The sequence below is a fragment of the Euprymna scolopes genome, chromosome 46 (assembly GCF_053919585.1).
Source record: "Euprymna scolopes isolate OS-2025 chromosome 46, ASM5391958v1, whole genome shotgun sequence".
Classification (NCBI taxonomy): Eukaryota; Metazoa; Mollusca; class Cephalopoda; order Sepiida; family Sepiolidae; genus Euprymna; species Euprymna scolopes.
The window spans coordinates 64150606-64171343 of record NC_136527.1 but is presented as its reverse complement, the minus strand read 5'-3'; the positions used below and the strand labels follow the sequence as shown (position 1 = coordinate 64171343).

At 29.2% G+C, this 20738-nt stretch overlaps 1 long non-coding RNA gene across 1 annotated transcript in view; it reads left to right on the top strand.

Moving 5' to 3' along the window:
• Positions 1 to 7404: 7404 nt before the first annotated feature.
• Positions 7405 to 20738, top strand: part of LOC145270812 (uncharacterized) — a 48780-nt gene continuing 35446 nt past the window's right edge. The window contains exons 1-2 of the long non-coding RNA XR_013865577.1: positions 7405 to 7763; positions 15947 to 16009. This is a non-coding gene — a long non-coding RNA (uncharacterized LOC145270812). The remainder of the gene's footprint in view (positions 7764 to 15946; positions 16010 to 20738) is intronic.

Below are 20738 nucleotides of genomic sequence, written 5' to 3'. Positions count from 1 at the left end.
TGTGCCCACTAATGTTCAGCTACCCATAACAGTGCCCACTGACGATTGGCTTTCAGTTCCTATCTCAGCGACCCAAAAATGTCAACCAATAAAACAGGATATCCCATCATCTTAAACCAAACATCTGTGTTTGTCATTCTTCTTTCCTATTGCTGTCACTTTTGTAGGCAAGAATCTCAATGGAATATAAAATAACAGCTTCATTGATTATGTTCGTTAGTAAGTTTGTCTGAAGAAAGGTTAATTCGTTGAAAGAGTTCCTGTGTGGAGATGTAGATTAAAGATTAGACAGGTCTGTTGAAAGAGAAAGAGTTCATGTATGTGTGTATAAGTAATAGAAACATACGTTCATGTATATTGACGGGCACAAAAGATTAAAGACCGCACTGCAGGAAGTATGGTAATATTTGCTAGTATCACTGGTCATCGTGGTTCCACCCACCACCACCATAGCCCAGAGGTGATTTGATTGTGTGCGGGCAATACAAGAAAAAAGTTGATCACAATGTATTATTGAAAGAACTCTCTCCTTTTCATTTCTGGCAGCCATGGGGTAAGGACATATTTTTTGGCTCTCTGTAAATGAGAGGAAGGGGGCACCCCCTCCCTCAGCATTAGTTAGGACTACCTAGGTAGCTAGTTCGAAGTCTAATAATTTAAAAAGTATTAGTTGTTTTTGATTTTTTTTAATTGTAAAATATTTTAATATATTATATGTATAGAAATAAAATAAGATTTCTCATAAATATTACAACCTGTATTGGCCATTGTCTTGTTTTGCCTTAAATGTTGGTGCAATTCAAAGGAACTCCAACCTGTGGAAGTTCACCAGAATGAGACATCATTCTGAGAGAAGGAAGAAGCCAACCACACCCAAAACTCTAAGGTGTGCCTTTACTCTTCAACTTTGACAAAGTGACTGATCTTCATATCCTTAATTCTATGTACTGAGACTTCATGTCGCAGTCTGGAACCGTTTCGAAAACATTTACATAACACATGAGGTGGTCCTGCTATTGGCTGCCTCATAGTGTCACAGAAGATAAGAGTTCATTTATGTACCGTATTGAATTTCGATTACAATGCTGGATTATTTGTGTTCTGTTTTAGTCAAACTGTGGACTCAAACGCCAGGTTGGGGGTGTGGGGTGTCCCCATGTGGAAATGTTGCAAACTCGAGCACCTGGTAGAGAAGAATTGTTGGTTTATTTTATAAGCATGACTGACAGCTGGTGATTGGCCAAACCATAAAAGAAGTATATAAAATAAAAATTGATTAATTAATGTATGAAAGCCTTAAACCTTGACGTTCCAGAAAGAAAGTATATTCAAAATCTTGAGCCACGAAATGCGTGGTAGATGTTATATGAAGGGCAGTTATTGTGGACTTTCATATTACATGTTGAATGGCATATGACAAAGAACGTAAGGGTAGGAAAAGAGGAAAAAAGATAGTGTTTTATAAACTGTGGTCTTGCAAGGTCACGAGAAAACAGGGCACACATGCAAATGAGACAGAGTGAAAAATTGCATAAAAAGCAAGCTTGAGTGAGAGGAAGGGACAGTGTCGTTTACAGTCACAATGTTATTGTGTTACTATTGCGAGCGTTGGTGACGATTGAAGTTGAATTCGATACAAGCTGAGCTATGTTCATGTTCCGTTCTATCTCCCCTGGGATCCTCCGATCACACAGTTGTATCAGTTAAGATAAAAATGAAATACAATAAGTCTTCAGATGTACCTCTCCACCGTACTGTATATCGATACTCCATGGCTGACTGGGATAACTTCCATACATTCATATCTGATCTACCTCTGCATTCCATGTTTAAAAAGGATGTGTCCTCTTCTGTATCAGACCTAACTGAATGGTTAATTGTAGGCATAGACCGATTCATACCATCCAAAAATTTCCAACAAAAACCTAACAGCCAGCCATAGTTCTCACAAGAATGTGCTGCTACCATTGAGCACAGAAATCACGTTTTCCATAGCTACCAACGTAATAGATGTACTGAGACTAAAGCTGCTTTCAGGAACGCCAGCAACCATTGTAAAAGAGTAATAAAAAACGCAAGAGAGCTATATGCTCAGTCCGTCAAATCCAAAGTAGCTGAGCAGCGGCTTGGTTCCCACCAGTTTTGGCAAATAATAAACAGGATTCTGAACAGATGCGTGCGTTCTATCCCAACCATTATCAATGGACCTAAGGTCATCTCATCAGCATCTGACAAGGCCAAACTATTTGCCAAGAACTTTGCAGCTAACTCTACCCTCTGCAACGAAGGTCATCAACTCCCGTATTTCCTCCTACAACAGACGACACACTATGCAACATACAAATATCTGTGCGGGCGTGAGGTCGCCAAACTAATCAAGAACCTTGATTCCAGTAAAGCAACTGGCCCAGACGGCATTCCAATTATAGTGCTGAAAAAGCTTCGATCAGAACTTGCCCCCATACTTACAAAACTGTTTAAGCGTTGCCATAAGGAGAAGTGCTTTCCAACACCCTGGAAAACCTCGTCAGTATGCCCTGTATTTAAGAACTCAGGTGATAAGTCATCTCCCTCTCAATACAGACCAATAAGTCTCTTGTGTGTCATGAGTATGTTACTGGAATCCATATTAAATAAAGAAGTAGTCAACCACCTCAGCAGAAATAACCTCCTTAGTGACATGCAATATGGTTTCCGTTCTGCTAGATCCACAGCTGATGTGCTAACAGTTATATCCCATAGGATTAGTGAATCTCTCGACGGAGGCAACCTTTCTATTTCTCTTGACATATCAAAGGCCTTCAATAAAATTTGGCATAAGGGTCTACTTCACAAGTTTTCCAGCTACTGGAAATGTTTTCTCAGTAATTAAATCATTTCTCTCTGATAGGTTCATAAGAGTAGTGGTTGATGGGCAGCAATCAGAGGCCCACAGTATTAATGCTGGAGTCCCCCAGGGGTCCGTCCTGGGCCCAACTCTCTTCCTGATCTACATCAATGATCTCCCAAAGCACATACTTAAATCATTCATTGACATCTATGCTGATGACACGACCATCTACGGCAACACATCAAAGGCCGTAAATGACAGAACTCTCTCTGACTCTCTCTCCTCTGATCTTGAATGCGTGGTTCAGTGAGGGAAGAAATGGCTGGTTACTTTAAATGCATCTAAAACCAAGCTCCTGACTTTACATCATCAACCAACGCTCTGTTCCTCATCTGGCATCAATTGAAATGGATGGCTCTCGTCTTGGGGGGGTCTTCGTGTTTTGACAAGCTTCTGGGTTTGACCTTTACTCCTGATCTGAAATGGAACACGTATATCAAGTCTGTTCCCCGGGCCGCTGGGAAAATGGTGGGATCCTTCTACCTCTCCAGAAGATATCTCACTACTGATGCAATTATCTATCTGTATAAAAGCCAAATATGTCCAAAGATGGAATACTGCTGCCACATCTGGGCTGGAGCTTCTAAAAACAGCCTATCCTGCCTTGACAAAGTACAAAATAGACTTCGTGGCTTAGTGGGGGGTGCTCTTTTCTCTTCCATGCAACTTCTCTCCCACAGAAGAGACGTTGTGAGCCTGTCTTTGTTTTATTGTTATTTCCATGGCAAGTGCTCGTCCGAGCTCCAATCTCTGGTCCCCTCTCACCAATCCTTCACGATAAACACCCGTCTAGCTAAAACCACTGTCAGTAATTTCCTCCACTCTTTATCTGTGCCTAAATCAAAACGTAGATTCCATGAACATAGCTTCTTTCTGAGAAGTGCACGCCTGTGGAATTCTCTTCCGTTTGCCTGTTTCCCACCTGGCTACAACTTGGATGTCTTCAAGTCCAACATAAACAAATTCCTGATTAATCGCCCCCTTTATCAAATCTCCAATACCAACTATCCTGGGACCTCTGTTATTCCTAATATTCATAAATGATCTCCCTGAAAATTGCCTGTGAGATGGGTGTATATGCTGATGACACCACACTCTATAACAGACACAACAGGAAAACAAATGAACACATATCTTAGGAAATGGCAGAAGCGCTAGAGGATGACCTCCAATCTGTAGTGGAATGGGGACAAGAATGGATAGTCACATTCAATGGTGCTAAGACAAAGCTCGTTTCCTTCAATAATTACAAGAAACCTTCTCTACCACCAATAGCAATGGCCAATGACTCTTTATCTGAAAGTACATCCTTTAAACTCTTTGTCCTAACAGTCTCAGGAAACATGAGTTGGAACAATTACATCAAGAGTATCGCTAGGACTGCTGCGAAGAAGTTAGGTTTTCTCTACCGTGCTAGAAAGATAATGACGCCTGAAAGTATCCTATACCTCTATAAGGCCACCATTCGCCCATGTATGGAGTATTGTTGTCATATTTGGGCTGGTGCATCTGCCACTAGTCTCTTGCTCCTAGACAAGGTTCAAAAGAGAGTCGCCAATCTGATAGGTCCTGAACTGTCATCTAAACTTCAGCCCCTGTCCCATCGACCAAATGTTGCATCCTTCTTCCTTTTCTACAAGTACTTTAACAGTGAATGCTCTGACGAACTGCAAGCACTTGTGCCCTCTTGATGTAAATACCCCCGGCAAACCCAACAAGCAGCTAAATCCCACCCCTTCACAGTAGAGATCCTTAGATGTAAGAGAGCCTTCTACTCTAGTAGTTTCTTCCCCAGGACAGCTAAACTTTGGAATTCCCTGCCGTGTCCCTGCATCCCCAACTGTACTGACATGCAGAAGTTCAAGTGCAACATGAACCGACACCTTGCTGCCCAACTCCCTACCCAGTACTCCTGATGCCCATGTCCCTGATAGTAGTCCCCTACAACAAAGTGGCAATATGCCTTGTTTGGGGTGAAAATGTAATAATAAAAAAAAAAACTATTACTACGATATTATCCCATTATTATTGTACACAAAATAACCCTTATCCCCGAGTGGCTTCCGGGCCTTGATAAGTGGTGATCCCCATGTAAAAAAAAAAAAAAAAGTGGCTGGATGCTGGAGAAGCTCCACAACACTTCTCAGAACCGAAATTGTAACAAAAAAAGTTTATGGTGACTGTTTGGTGGTCTACGGCTGGTGTCATCCATCACAGCTTCTTGAATCCAGGCAAAATGATTACGGCGGAGAAGTACTGCCAACAAATTGACGAAATGCACCAGAAGCTCCAACGTATGATTGGTCAATATGAAGGGACCAATTCTGCTCCATGACAATGCTCGCCCGCATTTTGCTCAACTGATCCTGCAGAAACTGAACGAATTCGGTTACGAGACTCTGCCTCATCTGCCAATATTCAGCAGACCTCTTACCCATCGATTACCACTTTTTCGAGCATCTCGGCAACTTCCTGTGCGAAAAATGCTTCAAAAGATGAGATTATACTGAATCGGTCTTCAAAAACTTTGTCGCTTCCAGAACTCAGGATTTCTATGCTAATCGGATAAATAAACTTGTTTCTCATTCGCAAAAGTGCGTCAATCCTAATGGTTCTTTTTTCCATTAATAAAGTTTCTTATGAAAGGAGAGGAATGATCTTTTGAAGTTGAACATAAAAAAACGACATTATTTTTGCGCCAACCTAATAACTCTGATTTAAAGAATTCCAGTTAGTCAATTGCATTGGCTGTCCAGCCTGGAAAATTTCTAACATAATAATTCCTTTTGGAAGTATTACTAATTTTTGAAGCATGATGTTGTCAATGTTTACTCATCAGAGTTACTTCCCTTTAAGCAGGAAGTACAATCACTGCCTGAATGTTCAAGTTATCTGATTGAGGAAGCATTAAATCCTATCTATTCTTACTCGGACACTGTAAGCTTCTTTTTAAAACTCCTCTGTAGAGGCTGGAGTTGAAAGTTTTCGGTCCCTTGATTCCATTGGAATAGACGAATATGCTAAATTATCCGCCATGATCATGAAGATAAGATCATGTACGTGCAAAATGAATGCCAATGCTCAAAATAGAGAAACATTTTTACCTTTTTCTTTATTTAAAAATTCACCAAAATCAGGAAATTGACCAATTTTAATGAAATTTTTGGTATTTCTAAATAATGATCACAGAATGCATTATTTTTATTTGAATCTCAGTGGAAATGTATTATTTTGTTTAACAAAAAACCTTTACTAAAATTATGGTTTAATATTCAATTAAATTCAGTATTAAAAAAAAAATTTACTTTTTACTTTTTTTATGAAAATAAAGAATCTTTAATTTGTAACAATTAAAAAAGAAAAAAACAATTTTTTCAGGAACATAAAGAAAAATGCCCTAAAGTCTTTATTAAAGAATTCGATATAACTCGAAGGAAAGTTAATTTCTTGAACTACTAATATTATCATTCAATTAAGCATTGTTTATTAAATATTTTCACACAAAAACTTAAATAACAATAATATTTTTCAATTTTTGTTAGATTACACGTTTCGTATAATTTTTATATATAATATTTCCTTGCTTTTGGCATAACATAATTTTTAAATAGTCTTGAAAAAAATAATAATTTAAAAGCAGTAACACAGAAAAAATAATTTAATTAAAAAATGATAAAAATGATACAAACGTTCACGATAAGAGTGTACGAATGCACGTCTGGGGGGGGGGGAGAAAAGAAAACTAGCACCCTCTACCTCCATCAAACTACACGACGTTATTTTCAATCAGTCTCCTGACATTTTTGACATTTTGGGCTTCCAGTTAGTCAATTGCATTGATGGTACACTGGTGGTACACTGGTACAGCCTGGAAAATTTCTAACATAATAATTCCTTTTGGAAGTGTTACTAATTTTTGAAGCATGATGTTGTCAATGTTTACTCATCAGAGTTACCTCCCTTTAAGCAGGAAGTACAATCACTGCCTGAATGTTCAAGTTATCTGATTGAGAAAGCAGAAACTAGAATCCACACTTGGACGATATTTTGGTTGTTGTGATTTAAGAAGCCAGAATCTATCGCTTTTGGGGGTTAAGTAAGCTATTTTTTGTAAAAAAAAAAAAAAAGGGGGGGGTTAATTTATTTATTTAATTCAATACCTTTACTAATTATCTTTGAAATAGACCAAGAAAACTAATATTTATCTTTGAAGGGATTTTTACAAAATTTCCACGGATTTTTCAAATTTAGCTGAATTTTCTAGTTTCCGAATTTCGCCATGAAAACATTTTTCATTCTTACATTTTTCATGTGTACAAATATTTTGTTTTCTTTTGTCGAGAAACATACAGGTACTACAGAGAAGCACTAAGCAGTGGTCAGACAATTTTATTAACGTAAATATTTATTTGAGTTTGTTTTAAAATCTACAGAGATTCGAAAAGGTGGTCAAAAATCAAATACCAAAGGCAAGATAAGTTACTCCAAGTCTTCTTTTTTTTTATTGCCATTTTTTCTTATGCACTCGTCGTACCGGTTGACAAATTGTAAACAAACTCATTTGTTTTTAGATTTTCTTCGAAATAATTACATCTTTTGAATCGAGAGAGAGAAAAATAGTTATTTATTTATGCACAAACATATCTTTTACTTCAAAGCCTACTAAAGTTACCCCCCCTTCCTCCCTAAACTAGAGAAAGGGAGATAATTCAAAATCTATTTCCGGTTTTCAACCGACGAAAAAAGAGAAAAATTTTAAGCTCCTTAAAATACAACTTGCCATAAAAATTTAATTTTAAATTTACAAATCATATCTTTTACCCTTAGTTTTTTGTTTGCTTAAAGCAGACAAATTATGTGCATTTGGTTAAGAGTAAGTATCAATTCCTTTAATGTTAATAGTTTTTGTCACATTCCACTTTCGCGAACAACAAAACACACTTTTTAATTTTAGTCATTAATCCGAAAGTTATTCACTTTTTAATGATAGTTGCGTTCAGTTCCATTAATATTCCAATCGAATTTCGAACTTATTTAATGTTAATCATTTTTGCAAACTTTTTGCATAAGAGAATGTTTAGAAAAAAATGTGGCTTTGTTTTCACATTACGTGGTCCTCTTGCAGTTTAGGGAAACAGAAATATGAGGAAGAAAATGGGGCATAAGTCATGTTACACCGGTAGTAAGAATCCCACTCGATTGGATAGTGAGATTGGCCTCATTTTATATAAAAAAAAAAATATTGAAATTTACAATATTAGAAAATATTTTTTTATTAAATACTGGGCTTTTTAGCAGTTTAGTTTTTTTTTTTTTTTTATTAAATCACTCCCGCTTAATTTTATAAATAAATTGACAAACGAATAAAGATAATTAGAAATGATAAAAGGAAACGATATTGAAATGAACAGATATTTTTTTACAAACAAACAAAACTAATTACAACTGATAATGTTTTCTGCGCTCCACCTGATCAGAAATTTGTTGTCGACTTCCTTGCATTTTCGATTTTTTAGAGATAATGTTTTTTAGAAATCTAATAATTTTTTTTTATTATTATTTTAAAATAAAGTAAAATATTTCACTTTTAATAGCCAGTGTTACTTAAATATGACTTTAAGTTTTTTAAAAATTCTTTTACAATAATTATTTTTTTATACTAATTAAATACTTAGTAATTAAGTAATTTATATAATTTCAATTTTTAAATTCTATTAATATTTTATAGCAATAACGTCAATTTAACTATCCAATCAAGTGGGATTCTTATGCCCCATTTTCTTCCTCGTATTTCTGTTTCCCTAAGCTGCAAGAGGGCCAGTATCTTAATATGTAAAGTGACTTAATTTAATTCATTTAAATTCAATGTAGATGAAAAAAATAATTAAAAGCAAGTTATTTTTAGTTATCTACTTATTTGTGATCTATTTGCGTTAAAAGTTTATAAAATATAATCATTTTATTTGCCACTTGTATATTTAATCAAATAAAAAATATATTCCAATCAGAAATATATTCTGACATTCAGAAAATGTAAAAATCTTATAATTAATAGATTTTTTGGTACTTATGCACTATATAACCCGCATGCTGAAATAATAACATTATGTAGAAAGCCACTCTTAACATGGGGAGTGGAGGATGTATTGTAAACAATTCAGTACTGTCACCTAACAATTTAATAATAATAATAATAATAATAATAATAATAATAATAAACAACACTTGAAAATACTATTTTTTTTTTCACCCTTCGGTCCTTTTTTTCCGACATCTATTGCAATGCATTTTTGTTACCTTTGAATTAAATTGAAAAAAAAAATGTTTATTTGTTATGGTTGTGAATTTTTTGTTATTGCGGCCACCTAAAAGGTGGGATTTCATTCTTTTTTATGGATGATATAGCTAAGTGTGTTGCTACAAATGTATGTTACTGCAAAGAGTTATTTTTTGTTATTTGTACATTAAGAACAAAATTGTATGTTATTTGTACATTAAGAACAAAATTGCTAACAATTCCATTTCATCAATAATCAAATAATGATTAGCTTTAAATGTTTCATCAAAACTGAATGTTAAATCACTTTTTTCATTTACTTTTTTGATCTCGCTTTTATTTAATATAAATTTTAATATTCATTAATTCAATGTTACTTTTAATGCTTGGTGCTTATTTACACTTGCATTTATTTAAGAAAAAAAAAACGTTTATGGTGTTTCTACTTGTAGAATAGATAAATAAAATAACTGCAGATAGATAAAAAAAATTGATTAAGTATTTGTTTTATTAGAGAAAGTCAAATTTCACAATTTTTAGCAGGCGTTTATGAGGGATTTTTTTCTGGGGAGGTAAAGGGGGAGGTAACCGGTAATTTAAAATTTAATCAAGTATGACAACTGATTTCTGTCGTATCACGCAAGTCATAAAATCTGATTTTCTTTAATAATAATTGAAAAATCAACAAAACAGAAAACAAAGACAAAGGATAAAACGAGAAAAGAAAAATGGGAAGAGAAACAACTACATGGAAGATTCATAAGGATGACAAAAGATGAGAATAACAAAAACACTTGGACATGGATGCAAAAAGGACACGTAAACCGAGAAACTGAATAAGAACAGACCACATCAAAGTAAAGATTGACAAAACACAAGAAAAACAGCAAATGCAGACTCTGTGGACAAAGACCAAATAATAAACCATATAGTAAGTGAATGCAGCAAACTGGCCTAAAAGGAATACAAGAACAGACACGACCAAATGGGAAAGCCAGTACACTGGGAATTATGCAAACAACTGCATCTTGAATGCACAGACAAATGGTACAAACATAAGAAGAACAGTACTTGAAAATGAAAATCACAAAATTCTATGAGAGATGGACATACAAACTGAAAAACCTATTCAAGCAAGAAGACTGTCGGGTTGTAATAAGAAAGAAAAATCCTGTCAAATCGTAGACTTTATTGTTCCAGCTGACCAGAGAGTGAGTATCAAAGAAAAGGAGAAATGGAGCAAATACACAGAGCTAACCAGAGAACTGAAAGGGATGTGGATGATCAAGAAAATCAAGATAATACCTATAATAGAAGAAGCACTAGGAACAATTTCAAAAAGCTTTGAAAGAAGAATGTGAGAAAATGGAATCAGAGGAATGACTGGAAAGGTACAACAAATAATGATAATGAAAACAGCTGAAATATTAAGGAAAACCCTTGAATGCGGAAACTAATACACATGAAGCACTTACACAGGCCAAACTGATGCAGAGGCAAAACAAGAACAAACATTAGATGCAACCATGAACATTGAAGCCCCCCCCCCGTTCCCCATCCGCCCCACTCAAGAGTGATACCAAATAGTCGAGAAGGGACAAGGAGGATAGTAAGACTGAGGATAGAGCACTGACCAGACCTGCACTAGACAAGTGCAAAGAGAACTGGGACCTTGGAGAGGCTTATTGCCACTCAAATTCTAGTGGAGACCAATAGCCACTGCCATCAAGAAACCAATGGTAAGAGGCTGTTACAAAAACGCAAATATATCTGCAAATAATATCAAAAGAGGTGGAAAGTACTGGAAATTTGGGGAGACGTTGTCACTCAGCATCCAGGGAACACTATAGGTTGTTTTTAAAGAGAGATCTTTGGTAACCTGTGTGAAAGCTTGTGGTCAATAATAAAAAAATACTACACTAAAAAATTAATCAAATTACATGATTTTCAGAATGTGCTATTTTTGTTTTCTGACGGATACATTCATCATGAATGATTTTCTATATTTTCTTTACTTTAAATTTTCATTATAATTGCACGTCGAAATAAGCTCTAAATATTTTTATGGTTGATTTTAATTTCCAAGTACTACGGTTCAAAAGCTGTACCAGTATTGTAACATCAACTTTGTTTTTACACGAATTAAACTAATAAACATGGTATTTATGAGCAAAGCTGACTTAGTGTGATTGGTAAAAAGAGTTAAATCTGTAAAATAGCTAAAAAAATTAGTTAAACTGGCTTATTGCATTGTGGGTAATAATCTGCCATAGCACTTTTTTTACACATCACGTATTATGAATGAATCCTCGTCATCTCTAACCATCGTAAATTTTGTCCAAAATATTGCAAATAGTGAAAGTAGTTTTCATTATCATTATTTGTTGTACCTTTCCAGTCATTCTTGAATCAAGTTCTAAACAGAAATTTAATTGTGAAATATTTTGTTTATTTGATATCATATTCTATTTGTATTATTTTTCTTCTCATAAAAACATTTAATATCACCTTATTTTATTTTTATTTTTATTCTCATAAAAACATTTAATATCATCTTATTTTATTTTTATTTTTTTTCTCATAAAAACATTTTATATCATCTTATTTTATTTTTATTTTTCTTCTCATAAAAACATTTAATATCATCTTATTTTATTTTTATTTTCATAAAAACATTTAATATCACCTTATTTTATTTTTATTTTTTTTCTCATAAAAACATTTAATATCACCTTATTTTATTTTTATTTTTCTTCTCATAAAAACATTTAATATCATCTTATTTTATTTTTATTTTTTTCTCATAAAAACATTTTATATCATCTTATTTTATTTTTATTTTTCTTCTCATAAAAACATTTTATATCATCTTATTTTATTTTTATTTTTATTTTCATAAAAACATTTAATATCATCTTATTTTATTTTTATTTTTTTCTCATAAAAACATTTAATATCATCTTATTTTATTTTTATTTTCATAAAAACATTTAATATCATCTTATTTTATTTTTATTTTCATAAAAACATTTAATATCATCTTATTTTATTTTTATTTTCATAAAAACATTTAATATCACCTTATTTTATTTTTATTTTTTTTCTCATGAAAACATTTAATATCATCTTATTTTATTTTTATTTTTCTTCTCATAAAAACATTTAATATCACCTTATTTTATTTTTATTTTTTTTTCTCATGAAAACATTTAATATCACCTTATTTTATTTTTATTTTCTTCTCATAAAAACATTTAATATCATCTTATTTTATTTTAATTTTTATTTTCATAAAAACATTTAATATCACCTTATTTTATTTTTATTTTTATTTTCATAAAAACATTTAATATCACCATATTTTATTTTTATTTTTTTTCTCATAAAAACATTTAATATCATCTTATTTTATTTTTATTTTTCTTCTCATGAAAACATTTAATATCATCTTATTTTATTTTTCTTTTTCTTTTCATAAAAACATTTAATATCATCTTATTTTATTTTTATTTTTATTTTCATAAAAACATTTAATATCATCTTATTTTATTTTTATTTTTATTTTCATAAAAACATTTAATATCACCATATTTTATTTTTATTTTTTTTCTCATAAAAACATTTAATATCACCTTATTTTATTTTTATTTTTTTTCTCATAAAAACATTTAATACCATTTTATTTTATTTTATTTTTATTTTGGTTCTCATGAAAACATTTAATATCATCTTATTTTATTTTTATTTTTCTTCTCATGAAAACATTTAATATCATCTTATTTTATTTTTATTTTTCTTTTCATAAAAACATTTAATATCATCTTATTTTATTTTTATTTTTATTTTCATAAAAACATTTAATATCATCTTATTTTATTTTTATTTTTATTTTCATAAAAACATTTAATATCGCCATATTTTATTTTTATTTTTTTTCTCATAAAAACATTTAATATCACCTTATTTTATTTTTATTTTTTTTCTCATAAAAACATTTAATACCATTTTATTTTATTTTATTTTTATTTTGGTTCTCATGAAAACATTTAATATCATCTTATTTTATTTTTATTTTTCTTCTCATGAAAACATTTAATATCATCTTATTTTATTTTTATTTTTCTTCTCATGAAAACATTTAATATCATCTTATTTTATTTTTATTTTTTTTCTCATAAAAACATTTAATATCACCTTATTTTATTTTTATTTTTTTTCTCATAAAAACATTTAATACCATTTTATTTTATTTTTATTTTGGTTCTCATGAAAACATTTAATATTATCTTATTTTATTTTTATTTTTCTTTTCATAAAACATTTAATATCATCTTATTTTATTTTTATTTTTCTTCTCATGAAAACATTTTATATCATCTTATTTTATTTTTATTTTTCTTCTCATGAAAACATTTCTAATCATTTTATTTTATTTTTCTTTTTCTTTTCATAAAAACATTTAATATCACCTTATTTTATTTTTATTTTTCTTCTCATGAAAACATTTAATATCATCTTATTTTATTTTTATTTTTATTTTCATGAAAACATTTAATATCATCCTATTTTGTTTTATTTTTATTTTTCTTCTCATAAAACATTTAATATCATCTTATTTTTTTTCTTTTTCTTTTCATAAAACATTTAATATCACCTTATTTTATTTTTCTTCTCATAAAAATACTCCAACCACCAAATGTAAACGAAGGATACAAAATGTAAGTAAAATTTCCAATTCTTTTTTTTTTTTCACTTTTTGTTAATTTTTGTATTTTCATAAGTGAAATTCCAATCAATTTTGCTGTTTGGTAATACATGAATCTTTCCTAACTGATTCAAATTTCTGCGTATTTAGTAGAGAAACAACTATATGAATAAATATATGCAAGAAATGAATGTTATCGTAGTGAATAAAAGTTAACTTTATATCAATACCTGGTTCATTTGTTTTGCTTTTCAAGTAGTTTTTATTGCTGTTTATTTAATGTCAAAATTGTTTTACCAAGTGGATTTGAAAAAAATGGCGGCCTCTTCTTTAAGAAGGAAGCCTCATTTTGACTTCAAGGTTAATAGGTGCTTTGAATGTTTTGGTATTTTTTTACGAGAGTACCCAGCATAGTATAAACACACTGACCTCCTCGTGCTAAGAATGGCTTTAGAAATAAACACCCTGAACCTCCCTATGTTAAGAACAGCTTTCAGAATAAACATTCCCAACTTCCCCATGTTATGAATGGCTTTTGGACTTAACCCCCTAACCTCCCTATATACAGAATGGCTTTAGGAATAAACACGCCAACCTTAAAAGCCATTCTTAACATGGGGAGGTTGGGATGTTTTTACTATGCTTGATACTCTCGTAAAAAATATCAAAAAATGAAAAATGAGGCTTGCTTTTTCCAAAGAAAATGCTGACATTCTTTTTTTTCTTTCTTTTAAATCCACTTGGAAAAACTGAATTTGTGAGATAAGTAAAGAGCAATAAAAACTACTTGAAAACCGAAACAAACGAGTCACATACAAATGGCCAAACTGATGTAAAAGCTATAAAATAAACTTTTATTGGCTAACATTTATTTCTTTGTGTAGTTTTTTTTTCGTGTAGTTGTTTGTTGACTTTTCGGCTTAATTACCAAATTTCTTTTTATTATTATTATTATTATTGTTATTATATTTATTATTATTATTATTATATTTATTATTATTATTATTATTATTATTATTATTATTATTATTATTATATTTATTATTATATTTATTGTTATTGTTATTATTATTATTATTATTATTGTTATTATTATATTTATTATTATTGTTATTATTATTGTTATTGTTATATTTATTGTTATTATTATTATTATTATTATTATTTCCTGTTACTGATTTTCACATTAAGCGGACAGCATTATAATGATTGTCTGGGAATGTTCTAGTTGAAAAAAATATGCGCGTAAAATGTTTAAACAGTAAACTGGAAATGTTACAAATGCTTTTGAAATTATTCCAAAAAATATATTTTTTTCAGATTTTAAATTTACGTATTAGAAAATATAAACATCAATACATTTCGAAAATTTTATTTGTTTAATACTAAATATAAAATTTTATTTGTTTAATACTAAATATAAAATTTTATTTGTTTAATAATAAATATAAAATTTTATTTGTTTAATACTAAATATAATAGTAAATATTGAATCATGCCCACAAATAATTCGATAAAAACATGACAAATTTTATTTGTTTAATACTAACTATAATAGTAAATATTGAATCATGCCCACAAATAATTCGATAAAAACATGACAAATTTTATTTGTTTAATACTAAATATAATAGTAAATATTGAATCATGCCCACAAATAATTCGATAAAAACATGACAAATTTTATTTGTTTAATACTAAATATAATAGTAAATATTGAATCATGCCCACAAATAATTCGATAAAAACATGACAAATTTTAAAGATATATATATATATTTATAATTTTTATATTTAATTTTCAGTCAGAAAAAATAAAATTTTCAAAACAAAAATTTATTGTTTGGACAATGTTACTAACCACCAATGGCCTCTGGTTTGGAGCAACAGATGCAAAAGTACCTTCCCCTTTTGTGATTGTTTTTTATATTAATGGGTAATCATGTAATCTTGGATCATACTATAAAATGGCTTATTTTTCGCAAGCTTTTCTCTTTACATTTGGTTCCTACTACCATGGTAGTTATTCTTTTCTGATAATTTGTGGTATTTACTAACATTTTTCGGATTTCAGGCACTTAATACTTAAGGACACAACTGACGGCAATCTGTTGCAAGAGATATCCATTTAAAGAAGGTAAGACCATTTTTCTCTTTCTGTCTCTGCCAGTTGGCATTGATGTGTCTAGAATAATTCCTTGAATTTAGAGCTAATTACTTTAATTATACTTTTTGTAGCGTCCTAGCAAAGATCTGCTACAAGAAAAGGAATACAATATTTATATTAATTTCCTCAATCCATGAATTTTTTATGTAAGCTTATCTTCTCAGAAAAAAGTCATATTAATTCTGGTTTGATATAATTTTGATATTCAGCACATACATAGAAAGTATATATATGTGTGTGTGATATAAATATATATATATATATGATATAAATATATATATATATGATATAAATATATATATATGATATAAATATATATATATATGATATAAATATATATATATGATATAAATATATATATATATGATATAAATATATATATATATATATGATATAAATATATATATATATGATATAAATATATATATATATATGATATATATATATATGATATAAATATATATATATGATATATATATATATATGATATAAATATATATATATATATATATATATATATATGATATAAATATATATATGATATAAATATATATATATATATGTGTGATGTATATATGTATATATGTGATGTATTTATATATATCTATATGTAAGTGATGTATATACATAGATATCTATGTATGTGATGTATATATATATCTATATATATGTGATGTATATATATATATATATCTATATATATGTGATGTATATATCTATCTATATATATGATGTATATATATATATATGTGATGTATATATATATATATATATCTATGTGATGTATATATATATATCTATATATGTGATGTATATATATATCAATATATCTATATATGTGATGTATATATGTATCTATATATGTGATGTATATATATATCAATATATATATGTGATGTATATATATATCTATATATGTGATGTATATATATATCAATATATATATATGTGATGTATATATATCTATATGTATGTTATGCATATATATATCTATATATACACTTGTGCCCGATATTATTCATACCCCTCGGATCTTTGAGATTTCTATAAGAATATTGCTCAAACCAGAAGGTAGACAATATTAAAGGGATTTCAAACAATAAATCAAGCATAAGCATTTAATTTAAACTCAACAAATAAATAAATTATGCAAGTTTGAAACATTATACAAAGAAAAACAATAATGGCACTAGTTCAAAATTATTCATACCTCTCTTACTAATAGTCAATAGCATGCCCTTTATTCTTAATAACTGCCTGTAACCGTTTGGGATATTTATCAACAAGGTTTTTACAAGCATCAACACTGATTTTCGACCATTCTTCAATGCAGTAGTTCTCCAAATCCCTCAAATTTCTAGGTTTCCGCTTTTTAACCTCAGTTTTCAATATGTGCCAGAGGTTTTCGATAGGGTTCAGGTCGGGACTCTGGCTAGGCCATTTCAAAACATTAATTTGATTATCCTCAAACCATTTCTTGACTATTTTGGCAGTATGTTTTGGATCATTATCCTATTGAAGGACCCAGTTTGGTCCTAAATGGAGCTTCTCCGCATCCTGTCTAATGTTTTTCTTGAGTATCTCCAAATATTGCTCCTTCTTCATGGTTCCATCTATCTTGACCAAACTACCTGGACCACTAGCCGAAAAGGAGCCCCAAAACATTAGGCTACCACCACCATGTTTCACCGTGGGTATGGTGTTCTTTGGGTTGTAAGCTTCTGCTTTCTTCCTCCAAACGTAAGAAGCATCCATATGGCCAAACAATTCAATTTTTGTTTCGTCAGTCCACAAAATACTTGAGAAAACGGACTCTGGAGAATTCACATGGGTCCTAGCAAACTTTAGACGTGCTGCAAGGTGTTTTCCGGTGTGCAATGGAGTCCTTCTTGGTCTTCTTCCTTTCAGACCATTTTCATGCAGAGTCCTTTGCAATGTTTGCCTTGATATTTTTATGCCAGAAGACTCCAGATTTTCTAAAATGTCCTTATTAGTGGTGGTTGGATTTGCATTAACACTTCTTACAATATTCCTGGTGGCTCTAGCAGACAGTTTCCTTTTTCTTCCTCTACCAATCAAGTTGTTTGTTGTGTGGTGGCTCTGGAATTTTTTGATGATGCTCTGTACTGTTGCTGTAGGGACCTCAAATTTCTTGAAAATTGACTTGTAACCTAAACCATCCTTATGTGAATTCACAATTCTATTTATTTTAGTCCTAAGATCATAACTAAGCTCTTTTTTCTTCCCCATTCTAATAATTTTTATTCTTTTATTGGTTTTCAGTTGATATCATTTTAATTTCTGAAAAATGCAAAAAAACGAAATGAAATTAATCAAAGGTTGTATAAAAGCATTCAAAATAAGAATCAAACAGAAAACAAACAGTCAGAAACTCGATTAATACTGAAAAAATAAGGGGGTATGATTATTTTTGAACATTGCAGATTTTATAAATAGCTGTATATTTCTTTTATTACAAGTATCCCGAGATTTTAAAATGACGAAAATGATCAGAAGAGGTTTATTAAGAATATGTATCAATATGGACGTAAACAATAAATTCTTACAAAAGTTACACCTAATAAACTCAATTTTCAAGGGGGGTATAAATAATATCGGGCACAACTGTATGTGATGTATATATATCTCTATATATATGTTATGTATATATATATATCTATATATATGTGATGTATATATATATGTGATGTATATATATATCTATATATATGTGATGTATATATATGTTATGTATATATACATGTTATGTATATATATATATGTTATGTATATATATATATCTATATATATATATATATATATATACGTTATGTATATATATATATATATATATATATATACGTTATGTATATATATATATATATACGTTATGTATATATATATATATATATATACGTTATGTATATATATATATATATACGTTATGTATATATATATATATACGTTATGTATATATATATAGATATATATATATACGTTATGTATATATATATCTATATATATGTTATGTATATATTTATATCTATATATATGTTATGTATATATTTATATCTATATATATGTATCTATATATATGTTATGTGTATATATATATATGTTATGTATATATATATATATATATCTAAATATATGTTATGTATATATATATATGTATATATATATGTTATGTATATATATATATATATATATATATCTAAATATATGTTATGTATATATATATATATCTAAATATATGTTATGTATATATATATATCTAAATATATGTTATGTATATATATATCTAAATATATGTTATGTATATATATATCTAAATATATGTTATGCATATATATATATCTAAATATATGTTATGTATATATATATATATGTTATGTAGAAATATATCTATATGTTATGTATACATATATCTATATATATATGTGATGTATATATACATCTATATATATGGTATGTATATATATATATATATCTATATATATATATGTTATGTATATATATATATATCTATATATATATGTTATGTATATATATATATATCTTTATATATTATGTATATATATATATATATATATCTTATAGTATTCCTTGCCATAATTGCCATCATAAATACGTTGGTGAAACTCAGCGTAAATTTGAAAAAAGGCTCAATGAACACAAAAGAGATATAAAAAATAGCAATTCTCTAAGTGCATTATTCTCTCATTCATTGCAACATAACCACACCTTTGATTTTAAACAAGCAAAAGTAGTTAAATTTATTTCAAATAACCCGCGCCGGAGACTCCTTGAATCTGCGCTTATCGCAATTTCAAGCACTATTAAACAACGTGGAGGTTTCTATAACATAGCGGCATTAATAAGTGAACTGTTATTAAAAGAACATTATTTAACTGTGGACACAGGTTAACTTTCTCACACCATTCAAACACCCCCTGTAATAATTAACACATAATCTCAATCAATAAATTACATAAAACAACACTCATTTCATTCCTGTTACAAACTTATATTTAAATTTCAACAGATATATCTTTTTCCCAATAAGAATATAAACTTGCGTTCATAGTTTTAAAATTAAATTAACGACTATATGACGTCACTAAAATTTCCTTCTCTTTAACAGCGCCAGCCCCCCTTCCTTTTTGAATTTCCAACATCAATTTTCCGTTTCTCTTAAATAGAACTGCGTCACACTGTGCACGTGAAACTTTTTCAAATATTTTGTACTGGTATATTTTTTGGTTTCTTAATCTCATTCACCCAGAGGAAGTCTCGAAATAAAGACAAAACGTTGGTGAACACATAATACGGTTTGTTCCTTTTTTATTTTCTCTCTATATATATTTATATATATGTGATGTATATATATATATATATATCTATATATATGTGATGTATATATATATGTGATGTATATATATATATCTATATATATGTGATGTATATATATGTGATGTATATATATATCTATATATATGTGATGTATATATATGTGATGTATATATATATATATATATCTATATATATATGTGATGTATATATATAAGTTATATATATATCTATATATATGTGATGTATATATATATATATATCTATATATATATATATGTGATGTATATCTATATATATATATATGTTTGATTTATATATATGTATATATATGTGATGTATTTATATA